The sequence below is a fragment of the Poeciliopsis prolifica genome, unplaced genomic scaffold, assembly GCF_027474105.1.
Source record: "Poeciliopsis prolifica strain line A6 unplaced genomic scaffold, Auburn_PproV2 SCAFFOLD059, whole genome shotgun sequence".
NCBI classification, from domain to species: domain Eukaryota; kingdom Metazoa; phylum Chordata; class Actinopteri; order Cyprinodontiformes; family Poeciliidae; genus Poeciliopsis; species Poeciliopsis prolifica.
The window spans coordinates 2,507,855-2,526,268 of NW_026562434.1; the positions used below are offsets into that span (position 1 = coordinate 2,507,855).

The 18,414-nt window shown below is 37.8% G+C and overlaps 1 pseudogene; it reads left to right on the top strand.

Annotated features, from left to right (window-relative positions):
* The window catches only part of LOC129379580 (NACHT, LRR and PYD domains-containing protein 3-like), a 132,259-nt pseudogene that overhangs the window by 69,292 nt on the left and 44,553 nt on the right, over positions 1-18,414 (top strand).

Below are 18,414 nucleotides of genomic sequence, written 5' to 3' on the forward strand. Positions count from 1 at the left end.
CCCAGTTCTTTTTCACATTTATATATATGTTTTTCTCTTTTCAGTGGGTTACATTTTAAATTTCTTAGGATTTCAGGGAAACCATTTACAGCTAGGCCATCATGGTGACGTTCAAACCGGAACGTTTGAACATCTGGTGTGAATCGGACGTTTGAACCGGACTTAAACAGATTTTTCTCTTTAACAAACTTAAACAGATTTCTAATGAACTTTAACAAATTTTTCTCCCTGTCTCCTCAGACTGAGTTACTGTAACCTCTCAGAGAGAAGCTGTGAAGCTCTGTCCTCAGTTCTCAGCTCCCAGTCCTCCAGTCTCAGAGAACTGGACCTGAGTAACAACAACCTGCAGGATTCAGGAGTGAAGCTTCTCTCTGCTGGACTGAAGAGTCCAAACTGCAACCTGGAAACTCTCAGGTAACTCTGGGCTCTTGACAAATTGCTGCATCTAAAGTGCAAAAATAAACATAATTACAACTCCATCCATCCATCCATCCATCCTTCCATCTTTCATTCCTTCCTTCCTTCCTTCCTCAGTTCAGATCTTGGTCTCTACCTCAATGTTGTCATTTTCTCAATCATGTGATGAATTGTGTGTCTGCAGCTTATCAGGCTGTTTGGTCTCAGAGGAAGGCTGTGCTTCTCTGGCCTCAGCTCTGACCTCCAACCCCTCCCATCTGAAAGAGTTGGACCTGAGCTACAATCATCCAGGAGCCTCAGGAGTGAAGCTGCTGTCGGCTGGACTGAAGGATCCCACTGGAGACTGGAAGCTCTCAGGTATGGAGGAACCTGCTGCAGGAGCAGAGAAGGTCTGATAGAGGAGGAAGAGGAGAAATGTCTTTAGTCAGTCTACTGGGAAACATTTAGTTTGAAGCTGAATGTTTATCAGCTTCAAATCTTTGATTCTTGTTGAATCTTTGTTGAATGTGATGCAGCTTCTCCTTTTTAATGTTTGTATTTCTGGATATTACAGTGAGGCCACAGCAGGTTTTCAGCAGCAAGGCTGTTTAGTGTTTCATTCCTTCATCTGTGTGTGGGAGTGTGGATGGATCAGGTATCCAGGTGTTGATCAGAGTTTAGATTGATTGTATTTTAATGCTGATTATTAAATCAGGTTGAGCTTCCAGAAATGTTTCCTTAGTTTCCTGATGTCCTTTTAGGCTTCAGTGAGTTTCTTCAGGTTGTTACTGAGGGATTTCCTTTCTCCTCTCTGTTGGAGCTTTTCCTGTGTTTAGAGAAATGAGTTGTGCTGCAGCAGCACCAACTGTCCTTCCTACATCCACTGCAGTTTGCAATCCAGATGATGGACTGTTCCTGTCTCAGTGGAGGACAATGTGTGTCTGAGAGACATGTAATGTCCATGTTTGCTGCTGAAAGAGACTGATGGTCTGACCCCCCTCCTCCTTTCAGGGTGGAGCCTGCTGGAGGCCGATTCTTGACTCCAGGTCCATGGAGATGTAAGTGTGTTTTTCATCTGATTCATGACAACAAAGCAGCTCACATTCAACCATCTTCAAACTGTCACATCACTCATTCAGGAGTCAAAGTGTCAATAAATGATCAATAACTGCAGCTGGATTGTGTTTGTTCTCCAGATTCCTGTCAACTCACCATCGACACAAACACAGTGAGCAGAGATCTCAAACTGTCTGAAGACAACAGGAAGGTGACACGTGTGGAGGAGCTTCAGTCATATCCTGATCATCCAGACAGATTTGATAAGTGGGATCAGCTGCTTTGTAGAACTGGTCTGACTGGTCGCTGTTACTGGGAGGTTGAGTGGAGAGGAGAAGTTTTTATATCAGTGAGTTACAGAAGAATCAGGAGGAAAGGAGACAGTGGAGACTGTTTGTTTGGATATAATGATCATTCCTGGAGGCTGAGATGCTCTGATTTTAATGGTTACTCTGTCTGGGACAATGACAGAGAAACTCATCTCTATTCCTCCTCTGACTCTAACAGAGTAGCAGTGTATGTGGACTGTCCTGCTGGCATTCTGTCCTTCTACAGAATCTCCTCTGACTCACTGATCCTCCTCCACACCTTCAACACCACATTCACTGAACCTCTGATCCCTGGGTTTGGGTTTGTGGTCCAGTTCTGGTTCTTCAGTGATTCTGAGCTGATTTGAGTCTCAAGAGTCTAAAGTTTTTCCTCCTGTCAGAGAAACTCTCTCACTGTTGAACAGATAGTTCAGTCTCTACAATCTATTTCTTGATGAAACGATTCTGATTGAGTCCTTTGGAAAAGTTTTCTCCTTCCAGTCCTTTAAATAAGAAAGCTGGAATTATTCCAGGATTATTCCAGGATTATTCCAGGATCCACATGTTTTTCTCTTTGTTTCCAGTTAAAGCTTCACACTGAATATCAAGATGTTGTTTCTCTTATTTTTTCTTTCATTCATCAGATTTCTTTGAAATATTGATGGAATGATTATTCCTGGAGTCTGAGATGCTCTAAGTTTTTCTCAATCTGATCATTTTCTGTTTCTATCGGCTCCTATTTTTCTCAACATGTCAGATTTGAATATTAAATCTTCCTTTTGTAAATTTGCTGCAGTTTTTCTTCATGTTTTAAATAAAAACATTTTTCTTCTACATTTGGTTCATTTTATGCTCATTCTGTTCTTTTCTTGTTTAAATTTAAATATTTACATTAAAATAATGTTTTTATTAACTCTGCCTTTCAGAAAGTCCTAATTAAAGTAAAACATTCCCATCCCATGAAGGTCAGAGGTCAATGCTTTGAAGCATGAAGCAGGAAAATCTTAATATTTTCTGTTTCATTCAGAGCTAATTCATTAATTAAGCTGCTTAATCAAACACTAACTAATTTTAGTTTAGTGAACAATATTTATCAAACACAAAACACAAACATTCACTCCAACATGAAACAGACAAACAAATAGTCAGAATTTGGAACCAGTCAAAATTTCATCCCAGTTAATAATTTCCATTCAGTCCTCATTTTGTCTATTTTCTCAAATTGTAATTATCAAATTGACTGAAGCTTCAAGATTGTCTGATTTTTCTCCTTTTAACAACATATTTTAATGTTTGAATTGAACTCTAAACTACAGGATCCTGTTTTAAGTGTTGACAGTCAAAGCAGAAATCTCAATATAATTTAGGATCACAACAACAAATTGATCAAGTTTCTGCTGAAGCTTCACTAATTTCAGGTTTTGTGATAACAAATAGTTCCAGGAAAACAAAAGGTCTTTTTAACATCTTAGTTCAATTGTATCACAGCTCTATTTTATAAGAATTTTCTTCTATTCAATTTAAATGCCACAAATATTATCTGGTTTACCAAAATGTTATAAACACTGCAGTATTAATGATCTCTGATTCTTAACCCTGAAAGATGTTTTGTTTATTCCCATACTCATATGTAAATACAGCATAGATCTTCAACAAGGAGAAGAAAAATAAATCTCAACCATTTGAGGGTCAAATATATTATTTCATTGCAGAACTAAAGTGATCGCAGTTTCCCTTCACAGTTTCTCAATCTGTGGTTCATGGACCACAGAGGATCATTAGTGTTGGTTCTTCTGTTCAGGACTTAGAATTAACATGATCAATTGAAAGAGTTTCTCTATTTATTGAGCATAACAACTTTTGAAGTCATTTTTGTATGACTAAAGAATTTATAAATATGAACGGGGTTAAAAAGCCAGCAGTCTTCATGCAGTGGCAGTGTCTGTGTGTGTGTAGGTGTTTGTTGGTAAATGTGGTTTAGAAGGACATTTCGTCAGAATACACACCACACTAGAAGGACATTTAGACTTAACAGGACCTGAGCCATGTCCTGCTAATTTTAACAAAAATCTAAAAATGTAGAAAGGTTTTCTATTGGTCCGTTAAGGTAAAAAAAAACATTAAAAAAAACGAGATGAACTTTTAATTCACATAAACCTGATTTTGTGTATAATCTGTGTATCGCCACAGTGCCTCCTTTGGCAGGTTTCTGTAATAGCAAGACCTCATGAATATTCACACAAGGTCTTATTCTGATTGGTTGTCTGCCAGAAGGTTCTGCTGATTATTACAATGTCCTTCTAATTCATGTGTTTGCTCATTACACTTGGGATGAGTTGGCAATTTGATTACTTTGTGCTATAACACTGAATATTTTATAAAAGTTAGTTGGATTCCTAAACCCAACCTTTTGACCAACCTTGGAATGTATGTGGCACCTAAAATATACAGAAATTTATATTTTGACCAAATATTGCTAATTTGAAATATGAAAAATAAATGTGTGGAATATGTGCATGAATTAAAAGAAATATAAACCATAAGAGAGCCATATTTTTCCACCAAACTATTTTTGCACTCCACTGCTGAGATTTTGTTAATTCTGCTCTGTTCTGCATCCCCAGAGCCAGAACAAAGCATTTGAAAGCAGAATTTAGCTTCAATGCACACAAAATCTTGAATAAACTTCCAGAAAGTTTAATTCTTTTCTCGCTAAAGAATTTATACATATTAACGGGGCTAATAAGCCAGTAATCTTCATGTAGTGGCAGTGTATGTGTGTGTGTGTGTAGGTGTGCGTGTGTTTGTATGTGTGTATCTCATCTTAAATGTCTCCTTTTTCTTCTCTCTCTCTCCTGCTGTCGGCGTCGTTGCAGTGAAATCCTTCCATCTCTCTCCTTCGGCTCCCTGTCAGTCCAACTGGTTCTGGTCTTGGATCTTTGGGTCGTCCAGATTGTCCCTCAGTCGATGTCCATGTTGTCCACAGATGAAACAAGCGTCACCAGTTCAGAGTGGTGTCTTCTCTCTCAGCTCTGAATCCTGTTTATCTTTTCTTTCTCTAAGCTGATGCTGGACAGCAGACCAGCAGAGGTTGTTAAAGTTCAGTCACACAGTTTCAGTCCAAATGTCCAACAGGAGACCTGACAGTTGTCCCCTGGATGGAAATGTTTCATCAGTTATCTGGTGTCAACCATTAAAATTAGGATGTGATGTTATGTCAGTTGACATGCTACAGGTTATAAGATTTAAGCGTTCAATGTCGCCATCTAGTGGTGAAATTTATGTACATCACTTTAAGAGTCGGGCGTTAATGATGTTACTATAGAGCATACAGGTCAGGACAATGCAACGCATGGTTTTCGCAGTAACACGTCTACTGCTATACAGTGTGTCCTAGAAAGCACTGTCAGTACATATAAGAGTTATGTTAATATTCGTTGTATAGGCATAAGTTGATCATTTGTAGATGCAATGCCGCTTTGTGAGAACTTACAGCTTTGAGCTGGTGCTTTCGTTGTGGCGACTGAGTATACTTGTGAGTGCTGTATTGGCCGCTGCTGTGTATTATTCAAAGTTTGCATGTTTTTTCATAGTTTTACACCTACTCCATCTGGCTTCATTAAAGACTCAATGCAAGTGCTCCAGTCTGTGTGATCCTTTTGGAGAGGAGTTTAGCTGAGTTTCGACTCCGGCAAGGTGTTGGAGGTTGTGGACATGACATAGAATCAACAGACACTTCAGTGCCTGAAGGTGATGAAGATTTTCTTCATCTTCCTGATCTTCTTGATCCACTGGATCTACTGGATCACTTTCATCAGCTGGTGGTGTGAGAGGGACATCCTCTGGTCCATGAACCACCAGCAGGAAAAAAGACACTTTTCATACATTCATTCACACCATCCAGATGTTTTCCTCAATATTTCATGATTATATTGTGAAACAATTCACCCTGAGGAAGAGAAAAGAACAGGGAATTCTTCTGAATAAGTGGGATTTTCTCTTTAGACTGCAAACGTCTTGACAGAATCCAACCAATCAGCTTTGTGGTTGCTCTGCCTCTTCATCCTCTAAGAGGCTCTTTATTTCTGATAAAGGTCTTTAGGATTCTCTAAAGTTTGGTTCCCTGAATTTACATACCAAAACTCCAGTGAACACCTGCTTTATTCTCCGATAAGGACTTTAACTAGGACTCGTCCTAGAACCTGTGGTTCCATCAAACCTCTATGAAGGTTTTTTCTTCAGCTTTCCAAGAAAAACAATAAAATCTCTATAAGTTCTCAATTTCTTCAAGAAAATAATCTTATACTTTTAGAAAGATCTGTTTTCTCTTCTCTTACTTTTCTTCCTTCTTATTCTTTTCCTCTTTTTTAATTTATTTTTCTTTATCTTTGTAATCTCTATTAATCTGGTCAATCTCAATCCTCAGGGAGAAAGGTTTATCAGATCCTTTACTATATTAGATTCTATAATTTAGAGTTTTTAAGTGAATTTATTACCTGACTGAGAGTCTCACCAGATATCAGTGGATTGAATTTGTTGATCTCAGCGTTGGAGCCGTGGAGCCGACCAGCAGCCCTCGTCTCTCTTTAATCCTAATCCGGGTTTGAGGCTGGAGCCGAGTGTCCAGGTTGGCACCAAATTGTTGTGGAAGAAATTAATTTCCAAGCTCTGTTAGATGAAACTGGCAACAGCAGCTAAAAAAGATTAGCAGAGGAAGCTGCCATCACCTGCTGCACTTCTACTATCAGTCCACTAGATGGAGACATGGAGCAACATTTACATTCACTGATTCAACCTGAACAACAGGAAATATTTTAGTTCACAATCATTAAACTCTACAAGTGAAGAAGATTAACTATTTCATAATCTGACTGAATCAAACACATTTTAACAATATTTGTTTTATTTTGAAAGGGAGCAACAGGAAACTGTTGATTCTGACTTTAATGGTGGAAACAAGAATTTGATACCAGGAAACAAAAATATGAAGCAGTTTGTTCAGAGAAGAAAACAAAAAAACATCAGCTGCTCATCATGTTGTTTGATTCCAGTTCATCAGTAATCTAATAATCCTGTAGATTAACTTTCAGAAGGAAGAGAGATTAAACTTTTAGTTCAAATGATGGGGAATATTTTCTCCAAACTTCTTTGGTGATTTCACTGAATTTTTGTCCGTGATTTTCTTGATTTTGTTCTTATTGTTGGTGATTTTAACTTTCATATCGACGATCCATTGGATCAAAATAGTAAAGAGCTACATCAGATCCTGAATAACTACAGACTGCTCCAACATGTCCTGGAACCCAAACATAATCATGGACTCACTCTGGACCTTATTATTTCTAAAAGAGTCATTATATCTAAAATTGCAGTTCTTGATGTAAAACTTTCAGATCACTTTTGTATTTTCTGGGACAGTTTTCTCCCTGCTCACAAAGACAACTATAAACAAGTCATTTCAAAAAGATGCATTACAGAAACTACAGTTGATCAATTTATTCATCATCTGCTATAAACTCCTGTACTTCTGAGAGATCTAATTGTCAACTTATTTTTAAAATTGAGAAGGTTATTGACACCATTGCTCCTGTTTCTACAAAGGTAATCTCTGGGAAACGTGAACCACCTTGGAGAAATTTAGAGTCTGTTAGAAAAGGGAAGAAAGAATGAAGGAAAGCTGAACATCAGTGGCGTAAAACTAAACTGCAAACACATTTAGATATTTACAAAGATAAACTCAAAATGTTTAATTCTGAACTGAGAACTGCAAGAGAGAGTTTTCTCTCAAATGTCATTTCTACCTCTATCAACAACTCTCATGCTCTGTTCTCAATTGTTGACAGATTTATAAATCCACCTTCTTCTGTTAATCATAAATTTTTCTCCTCTGAGGTCTGTGACAAACTTGCCACCTATTTTGTAAATAAAATGGTGAAAATAAGGGAGACCATAAACTCCTTTGTGTCTGTTTTTAGGAAACAATTAACTGTTTTCCACCAATCAGGACTTACCTATGATGACCCACTTTAACCTGGTAACTCAAAAATATTTGAGTTACAATTTACATCATGAATTCATCCACCTGTTCCCTTGACATCATACCTACGAGTTTATTCTTAAAGGTCTCAGATGTTTTTGCTCCTGATCTTCTCCAAATAATTAATAATTCACTCTCCTCTGGAGTTTTCCCTCAGGCTTTAAAGACTGTGGTAGTTAAACTACTTTCTCAAAAAACAGAATTTGGACTCATCAATTCTAAGCGATTATTGACCAATATCAAACTTACTTTTTTTAGCTAAAATATTAGAAAAAATAGTTTTTCAACAGATAAATGTTTTTCTAGCCCTGAACTCTTTTGATGTTCATCAATCAGGCTTCTGTCAACTGAAACTGCTGCTGTGAAAATATTCAATGACCTCCATCTAAACACCGACCCTAATAAAATGTTAATATTACTTCTACTTGACTTTAGTGCTGCATTCAACACAGTCGATCACAATATTTTTATCTCGATTAGAAAATTGGGTTGGCATTCCGGTGTATTTCTCAGCTGGCTTAAATCTTACCTGTCTGGCAGAACCTTTTGTGTTTCAATATTCAGCTTTAAATCCAAGGTAAATGAAATTACCTATGGAGTTCCCAAGGGTCCATCCTGGGGCCACTTCTTTTTAATATCAATACGCTTCCATTAGTTCAAATCATATCAAATAATGAGATAGAAAACCACAACTATGCCAATGACACACAGTTATTCATTAGTCTTTCACAAAGCAGTTACAGGTTCAAATATTCACTACATGTATTGAACAGATTATTGTCTGGATGAGCAAAAACTTTCTCCAACTAAATCAAAATAAAACTGAAATATTAGTGTTTGGACCAAAAACAGATTAAAAACAATCACCCACCTTAAATCTGTTGGATTAAAATGCTCTGACAAAGCCAATAATCTGGGGATGATCATGAATCCTGATCTGAACTTTAATAACCACATCAAATCTATCATAAAATTATCATACTACCATTTAAAAGATATTGCTAAAATTAGACGACTCCACAAGACTCTGAGAAATTAGTCCCTTTGTTTTAGTAGACTCAATTACTGCAGTGCCGTATTTACTGGATTATCAAAAAAAGCAATAAGAGCTCCAGCTTCTGCAGAATGCTGCTGCAAGAGTCCTAACAAAAACAAAAAAAGATCAGCAGATCAGCCCAGTTCTGAGATCCCTGCACTGTCTGCCTGTTGCTCAAATAATATAATTAAAAATATCTTTAATAGTTTACAAAACACTTCATAATAGAAACCCAGACTACATTTCTGATCTTCTTCAATCATATATACCACTCATATATATATATCTACCAGAATCAAACCTATTAACTAAACCAAGAGTCAGACATAAACTTGGTGAAGCAGCTTTTAGTTTTTATGCTCCAACACTTTACAATAAACTTCCTGCTCATTGTAAGTAAATACCTTGAGTTTATTTAAAACAAGGTTAAAAACGTTCTTATTTGAAGTTGCCTATTAAACATTTCATTAACAGTAATTCATGAACTACATTTAAAATTTAATGTTTACTTTGTCTATTTTTAATCTTAATTTCTTAAAATTATTATTATTATTTTTACTATCTTCTTGTTCTATTTGTTTTAAACTTCCTTGAAAAAACACTTTGAATTGTCTTTGGCTGAAAGGTGCTATGTAAATAAAGTTGCCTTTCCTCTGACTCCCAGTCAGTCAGACCAGTCAGACCAGTCAGTCTGGGCTCTTTTCTCCTCATTTCAGTTTAAACTAACCTGTGTTAAGTCTAATCTTGTGAATCTACTGTGGTTCTGTTGGGTCCCAGCTTGTTGTTCAGATTTTCTTCATCAACTTTTTGGATCATTGAACAAACTGTAAGTGCTTTGTTTCCTACTTGAACTTTGTCATCAGGATATTCCTGCTTGTTTCTGCTCTAATGTTTGGACAAAATGTTCACTTCTGCAGTGTTGCATAAAGTACTGAAATCTCGGAGTCAAGTAAAAGTATAGGTACTGCTCCAAAATATGACTTTGGTAAAAGTAAAAGTCACTGATTGAAATGTTACTTGAGTTAAAGTATTAAAGTATCTGAAATGTCTTGTACTTAAGTATGGAAATTACTGTAAAAATGTATGTACTCAAGTAATGTAATGAAAAGTACAAGTAAAAAGTAAAACTAGGCAAATGCAGTTTGAATGACATTTTATATATTTTGGTAAACTTGTCAAATACACTTAAAATAACGTACACAACCAAGTGCAGGCAAAATGAAACCTGCTAATAGATCAACCTGCAGGCATCATTTAGTTAAGAAAATTAGGTGCTTTACTTAAATCACAAGGTTAACTTAACCTGCTTTAGGTTAACTTAACCTGCTTTACAACTGAAATAGCTTCTTAGTAAACCCTCCAGGACAGAAAATACAAAGTTTCTATAAGCCTCAAGTTTTCCCTTTCAGTAAGGTCAGTGCTGAAAATGAGAAAAAATAAATAGTCAGTACAGAAAATGCGGCCAACATGAAGAAAAAACCCCGTTACAATTACTCTATTTCACACACTATAGCTGCACACAACTGGTCATCATGCAAAAGAAAAAAAGAATTGGGAGGGAAACGCAGCTTATTTGGCATCTGAAGAGGGAGAGCTTTTTAGTTAACTTGGTGTTTAATGGGAGAAGCGAAACAGACGTGAAGCTGACACCCACCTACTCAAATAATCCAGCAAATACTCTGATTGGTTAGTGCTCCGTTTGTGCCATTAAAATTTTTGTTTGTGCAGCTTTGGTTTCCAAGATATTAAAAATTATTTTTTAAGCCATCCAAAACATATACTTTTTAAGATTACAATTACTGAAAATATTGAGTATGACTACTTCAAACTCAATATTTTGTGTCATGAATTTTGTGTCAGTTGGTCACAAGGCAAGAAATCTATTTCCATTAGTTTCTCAGGAGAGTTTGGATGTGAAATTTGTTGACTCTCCCTGATTGAAACTCCGACACCTTGAGAAAAGAGTAGAGAGAACGACTGGCCGAAATTAGCGTTCATGAATCGGATCAACCTCGAGTTAGGCGCCGCTTGCACCACATATTGGAATAGCCAAAATACAAATTGAAAACAACTTGCTGCGTTTATTTTAACGGCACAAACGGAGCACTAACGAACCAGCACACTTTGGTTTGTTTTGGAGGAAAATGCGGGGATGGTGAACTCTGGATGGCCTAAAAATCATTTTAATATCTCGGAAACCAAAGCTGCACAATCGAACATTTTAACGGCACAAACCTACACAAACGGAGCACTAACCAATCAGACTGTTTGCTGGACTTTTTGACGTAGGTGGGGAGGCAAGCAGGTTTTGTTGCAGTCAATCAGTAGGTGGGATCAAAACATTTGCGTTTCTCTCTCGCTTTTTTGTAACGAGTAACTAAACCACACATTGAAAATGTATCTGAGTAAAAGTATGAAATTAAGTTCGGAAATGTAGTGAAGTAAAAGTGAAAGTTATCAAAAATTTTGATACTCGAGGAAAGTATGAAGTACTCCAAAATATACTTAAGTAAAGTAGTGAAGTATTTTACTTCGTTACTATACAAGACTGCTTCTGATTTCAGCTAAAAAACTAAAATCTCTGCTGTTTGAAGTTCTCTGCTGAACATCTGGTTTTCTTTATTTTCTTATCTGGACAAACTGATTCTTGGCTTTATTTCCTGGCATCAAACTCTAGTCTCCAACATTAAAGTCAGAAAGTCCTGTCGCTTCCTTTCAAAATAAAAGAAGGTTATTTTTAAAATATGTTTTATTTAGTCGGATTATTAAATAGTCAATATTTGATAGAGCAGATAATCCACTTGTAGAGTTTAATTTATAGGCTCATAAACTAGTCCACCGATTAAATTTCTGTCATAAGGATGTCTATAATTTCTTTAATAAGCATCCTGAGACACCCTACCTGAAAACCAAACCTAAATGTGAGAAGAAAGTCGACAGAAACCAAATCGGCTCGTAAAAATGAGCCACTATCTAAAGTGCACTGAACCAGCAGGTGAAGGATTTAATGGACAGACCCAATCAATCAATCAATCAATCAATCAAATTTTATTTGTATAGCACATTTCAGCTACAAGGCATTTCAAAGTGCTTTACATCATAACACAAAACACAAAGGCATGCAACATAGAATAAAATACCAAGGTTTTTTTGTTTGTTTTGTTTTTGTTTTTTTTCCCTTTCTTTCTTTTTTTTTTCTTTCTCTTTTTGTCACGGAATTTAAGCGCCTGTTACCGCCGGACTTCGCCGTCCGTTTAACCACGGGTATTCGCCGGGCCCCGTTGCCCACAACAGGAAAAAAAAAAAGATTACATGCATATCCACAAAATCAAATCCATACATATTACATTTCAAATACAATTCTAAACAGGTGCGTTTTTACTTGAGATTTGAAGGAAGTCAGGGTTTCCGCTGTTTTACAGTTTTCTGGAAGTTTGTTCCAAATTTTTGGTGCATAGATGCTGAAAGCTGCTTCTCCTCTTTTGGTTCTGGTTCTGGGGATGCAAAGCAGACCAGAACCAGAAGACCTGAGAGGTTGGGAAGGTTGATACAACAACAGCAGATCTTTGATGTATTGTTCCATGTTCCATTATGAAGATGGTGGGAACCACAACTGGTAAAATCCAGGATGAAGAAAAGCTTCAAGTTTTCCAGCACTTTTTTAAAAGAGCTCTAATCAGTTGTACAGTGAATGGAAACATGAAATGGATCTCAAAGGTCAGGAATTTCTGCCTTACAAAAACTTAAGGAAGAACTGAAGAAATCTAAGTGTGTACAGGCAGAAGAGCGACGCCTCCTGGAGAAGATTGGAGCTTTGGGTGAAAATGTGAGCAGCATGATAGTCATGAGTGACAGAAAAGCAAATCCACCTGGAAGCCTCAGAATACCTGAAGTCACATTAAGAAAGACTTTAAAATATGGAACCAGACTGGAGAAACAGAACAGACAGACAAACTTTCTGTCACCAGTTTCAGTAAGCAGATGGAGTCAGGCAGAAAGAAGATATATCGTGAGGATAAAACCTTCATCTCGGAGATCTGCTGGAAGTGAAGTGGAACCTCACACTCCCCACTCTTACAATTACATTAAACTACAAAGTTGACTCATCATCTGACCTGCTGGTCAGGATCATGAACATCTCCCAAGACTGAATTTCCTGCAGTCTGACAGTTATTTTCCCTCATTGCTGAAACAAGGTGATCAGTCTCATTGGAAGAAGATGTTGTCCAGAGCATCTTGATAATGTAGCAGAGATTCATGGAGAAACATACAGAAAATCAGTCAGACATTCTTGGTGTCGAATGAAACAGTTAAGTCCATGCTCATGATTTTGAATACCCACAAAGAAGAAATGTTGGAACAGTTTCCACGGGAAAGAAGATTTTCCTGCCTGTTCATAAACACACCTTAATCTGGATTGTCCTGCTGTTGCAATCAGAGGCCAAGAAGAAGCTTCAAGTTCTTCTCCTGTTCAGCTCCATGTTCCTGTCAGAGACTTCAGCTCATGAGGAGAACAACTAAAGCCTGGATTAGACTGACACCAACATCCTGACATCTCATCCCTGAACAAAGCTTTGCAGCATCAAGGTGACTCTTAGCACCATATATGGACAGATTTCCTCTAAAGGGGGCGGAGCCTGGATTGGAGGAACCAGCAGCAGCTTCCAGGAACAAACCTTGGGAACCTCTGGAGGAGAACATAAAGATGAGATTCCTGCTTTAATCAGTGGATTCATTGATAGAAAACATGAAATATCTGAGAGCTGCAGCTCCATTTTCTACAGATCTGCTGGAACATCAGATAGAAATGAAGAATTTCATCATTTCACATCAAATCTGTTCATCTTCCACAGATACAACTGAATTATTGAGCTGAAACTGGTTCTAAAGGTCTGGATGGTAAAAACATCCATTGTTTTTCTGTCTCATTAGTTTCCAGAAAAAGTTGAAATGTTCAGAAGCTTTTATCCAGCAGCTCAGTAAAGATCTCTCCTCTTTCCAACCTGATTTAGTCCATGAAGCAGAACATCTCTGCTGCTGCAGCAACAGGAGGAAACTTCTCCAGCTCTCAACTTCTACACTCTGACTGCTTGGAAACAGATCAGGGAGGAACAGCCTTTTCTCCAGGCTGCTCCTCCTGACTCTAGCGCCACCTACTGGCTGTTCACCAGACATGACAGCTGAGGAGAAAAGAAGAAACAAGGAAATAAAAAAACTAAAACAGCGACCGGTTCATCCAGTCTGAATGTCCAGGTTATGACTCAGGGACATTCTGTTCCAGTCTATGAGGGAATATTCAGTTTGAAAGCAGGAAGTCGTGTCTTTCCTCTCAAAACTTTTAATGCTTGAACTCAAAACTTCTGCTCTCTTTCAAATATTTACTGTTTTTTCCTCAAATCTTTTTCTTACCCTCAAAACTTTTCTCTCCTTGGATCAAATCTCCCCTTGCAAAACTCTCTGCCTTCCTGCAAATCATTTTCTGATCCAACTTGGAACAGAATATTTGCAATGGGTTGGTTTAGATTTCAGAGGTTAGTTAAACTTTAAAGAGTCACAGGATTCTATCAAAAGATGGATGTTGATTTTTATCAGCTTTTCTAACATTTATCTATCTAGATTGTTCCTGTATTGTTAGAAAAGACAGAATCTCTATCTAGACAGATTCATCAGCACACAGACACACTCACTAGAAGGAAACAATGGGTTTTCTTTCAGCCCGTCTATAACACGTCTATAATCCAAGAGTTATAGAATCTAATGTAACGCTTGGATCCTATTGGCTGAGCGGTTGCTAGGCGATGGTTCTTTTCTGTGGGTCCAGCAGCAGTCGTGTGATATTAAGGATACAGTTGAGTTTATTCCTTTGTTCCAGTTTTCAGATTATTTTCTGTTAGTTTATATTTTTGTTTCTTATTTTTGTTTTGATTATTTTTGATGCCATAATTGCATTAAACCATAAACTTTTAGTTATTTAGTGTCAAAGGGATAAAAATAGTTAGATTTCCATCTGACCAGCAGCTTCTTGAAGCTGATGACCTTTGACCTGCTGTGGAAGCAGAAAGGATGGACTTAGTTTTTCTCTCAATGCTTCAGAACTTTGGTTCTGATTCATTTCAATAAATTATGATTGAAATCATGTTTACTGCTGTTGCATTGAGCTCATTTCAAAAGCTGCAGAGGAACAGATGATCTGTTATTCACATCCTGATCATTGAAACATTAGAACTGGTTCTGGTTCTGATCTATTTTTACCATCACTGACATATTTGGATCATTTAAAAATGCTGCTTCTGGGTTTAATAATCAGACATCATGCAGGTTGTAGTTCACCACCAGGGGGAGATAAATTTCCACCATTGAAGAGTCCAGTTCGTTCCAAGTTTAAACAGGTTCTGGTTCCATTAGAGCTGAACAGAACCTGGATCAGAAAAATAAGAGGAGCAAAGTCTTTGTGTTCAAACTGGGAGTTATGAGAAGGGTTCATGTCTTCAGTCGTCAGCAGGTAAACTTTCCTCTGACTCCCAGTCTGACCAGTTAAACCAGTTTGGGTTCATTTCTCCTCTTAAGACTTTCAGTTTAAACTCACCTGTTCAGATGTGGTACCAGTTTGGTTCTACTGCAGTTCTGTTGGGTCTCTGATTGTTCATAAATTCTTATTCAGCTGTTTGGATCATTTGAACAAACTGTAAGTTTTATTTGGTTTCTACTTGAACTTTGTCTTCAGGAATTTTACTGTTTCTTATTTTTCTCTGTGATGTTTAGAGAACAGAAAACTAGTGACTAGAACTCAAAGTTTAATCTCTCTGCTGTTTGAAGGTTAATCTAAGGGATTATTAGATTACTGATAAACTGGAATCCAACAGCTCTTGATGAAGAGCTGAATGTTCTTCTCTGAGCAAATTGTTTTGTGTTTTTATTTCCTGGAGTCAAATTCTAGTCTTCATCATTCAAGTTAAACAAACAAGTTTCAAAGTAAAATATTTTTCTTAATATGTGTTTAATTCAGTCAGATTATTAAATAGTTTAACTTTGGTGGAGCTGGTAGTTCAATAAATATGAAATAAAATATATTTTTGTTCATGTTGAATCAGTGAATGTAAATGTTGCTCCATGTCTCCATCTAGTGGACTGATAGTAGAAGTGCAGCAGCTGATGGCAGCTTCCTCTGCCTCTCTGCTGTCTGACTGCATTCACCTGACACTGATATGAAGCAGAGAAGAAGAGCCAATCAGAGGAGGAGCAGCTGATCTTTTTCCAGCACTAATGATGTAAAGGATGATCAGAGTTGATGTGCAGATGAATGATGTGTGTTTCCTCTGCAGGTGAAGCTAGAAAGTGTGTGTGAGCTGATGTGGATTCAGCAGCATGGATCAGTGTGAGGACAGAGAGGAGGGAGTCCCTCCCTCTAAAACCACTCTGTGTGGGGAAGATGAGAGCCAGAGCAAAGGTCAGAGGTGAGGTCACCATCTCTAACTGTCCACAGCCCTTTTCACACAGCGTTCACTATATCAGGCCAGAACAGACGTGGTGATGAAGCTGCTGCTGCTCCTCTTTGCTGATTAAGTTTTAATCATCATGTTTCTGTCAGGATCCATCAGAAACGCAAACCAGAACCAGAACCAGAACCCAGTGTGTCCTTTAAGAGCGACATATCAAAGGATTTTCTTTAACTTTAAATCTCCTGGATCTCCATCATCAGAGAGGTGAGCTGTTTCTAACTGCTGTAACTTCTGTTTATATCTGTTATTGTGTCCATGTGATGATAAGTTTAGTTGGGTTCTGTTGTCATGAAAACATTGGACTGAATTTCAGGTTATTTTTCTTTTCATACGTCAAAGATGTAATACGTATGATGTCTCAATGGAAACATGTTCCAATAATGAACATGTTACTATGAACACAGTGAATTTTATTTCTAGGTTGATATTTGCATCTTTCTCTAAAATCTGACAAAAGACAGATTCATTCTGAAATAAAACATTTTCTATGAATTATTTTATGATTCCACCTCTGAAGTTCAAACATCATCCAACATGGCACATTATTTTAATGAGTTTCTTTTTTTGGCAGAATCCATCAGAGTTTCACACAAGAAGAAGAATCAGAAACCAGCAACGATGAGTCAATAGATCATCCCATTGACTTTAAATCTCCTGAATCTCCATCATCAGAGAGGTGAGCTGTATCTAGTTGCTGTAACTCTGGAAACTGAACCAGTAAGAACTCAGATGTTTCCAGTTATATTTTCAGAGGTTTGATCCATTATCTACAGAAATCAGCTGCTCTGTTCTCATGAAAACACCTTCATATCTTTATCTCTGGATGTTGATGATGATGTTCTGTTGCTTCCTGGCTTCATGTCAGACTAACAGTGGATCACATTTCCACTGGGAAATACCTGGTAAAGCCATTCTGGTCCATCAGGAATTGGTTCCTGTGTGCATTGTGAGAGCAGTTCAGCAGGGAAGGAAAGCTTCATGATGTGGTTGGTGAGATCTGCTGGAACTCAACCAAACTGAGCTGATGTGGACCATCAGACGTTCTGCTGGTTCTTAATGGGATCAGCAGGAACATTAAATCTTTACAACTGCTTAGATCACCTGGTTCACTGCTCACATCCAGATATCACTTCATGGACCTTTACCTTCTGATTGTCTCTGTGTGGAAGATACAAATCACTGGCTCAGATCCAAACATCCTTAAAATCCCTCTCTATAACATCCAGGAGAGGATACATGGACACACCAATAACTCAGACCTCCTCCATGTCCACATCACTCAGATTAGTCATCAGAACCTGATGGATGCCCACACTGTCCTGAAGACCTGTGTGGACAGAGACTTCACTTCCACTGTCCCAAGCTCTGGGAAACTGTCTCCACCAGCATCAGATCTGCTGACAGTTTGGACTGTTTGAAGTCCAAGTTCAAAATCAACTTTTGAAATGGCAACTGGATTATTCTGGTGTTACTGATATGTATCAGTGTAGATCAATTTCCTATTTCTAACTTTTAATTATGTTCATGTGATGCTCTGTTGTTCTATATTAAGGACTTTTAATGTGAAATTTCTGGTGATTTCATCTGTGAATTCTGCTGTATGAATATTTTATGACTTTCTAATTGTTCCTGGTTCCTCCACAGAGTGGACCAGCAGAGCTCAGAGGTTCCCAGGGGTCCATCTGTCCAGCAGCATCAAACACAGCTGGACTCACTATTTATGGTCTGTATATGAACAACAACTACAACTACTCAAAGTCACCTTCATCCTGCACTTTGTAGACCAGAGGACTGTCAGTCTGTCCAACATCCATCTGGTGTTTGGCTCCATGATTTCACTCTGATGTTTCCTTCATCTATTATTCTGTTCCAGCTGCTGGAGGACAAGATTGTTACTTTTGTGAAGAAAGAACTGAAGAAGATCCAGAAAGTTCTGAGTCCAGATTACCCAGAACATTCAGAGAGTCAGAGAGATGATGAGGTGTTGGAAGGTGATGATGAAGAACAGAGGAGGAGCAGCAGAGAGGCAGTGATGAAGATCACACTGAACTTCCTGAGGATGATGAAGCAGGAAAAGCTGGC